The sequence below is a fragment of the Priapulus caudatus genome, unplaced genomic scaffold (genome assembly GCF_000485595.1).
Source record: "Priapulus caudatus unplaced genomic scaffold, Priapulus_caudatus-5.0.1 Scaffold540, whole genome shotgun sequence".
Classification (NCBI taxonomy): domain Eukaryota; kingdom Metazoa; phylum Priapulida; class Priapulimorpha; order Priapulimorphida; family Priapulidae; genus Priapulus; species Priapulus caudatus.
The window spans coordinates 3,523-3,963 of NW_014577601.1; positions in this window are offsets into that span (position 1 = coordinate 3,523).

Sequence of the window (441 nt, forward strand, 5' to 3'; positions counted from 1 at the left end):
TGTGTGTGTGTGTGTGTGTGTGTGTGTGTGTGTGTGTGTGTGTGTGTGTGTGTGCGTGAGTGTGTGTGTGTGTGTGTGCGTGCGTGCGTGTGTGTGCGTGCGCGTGTGTGTGCGTGTGTGTCAAAGCGGTGTGGCGTACATCGGGTAGTCGGTGTCACGTCTGACGCCCATCGACCCGCCCGTGGCAGTGGCGCTAGAATCCGATAACAACTCGCACCGTACGTGTGTCGTCCCCGCGCAAGGTGCGCGTGTGTTGACAGCTTGTTGTTAGTTGGTGTGACAACGTATTGATTGTCTGTTCGTGAAAGCCGACCGATAGAAGACTCGCTTTGTTAAAGGAAGACAAGACAGAGGAGAGACAGAGAGCAACAGCAATGGAGGGAGAGGAAGATAGCAAGCGAAGGAGAGAAATGGGGAGGGACTGAAAGAGAGAGAGAGAGA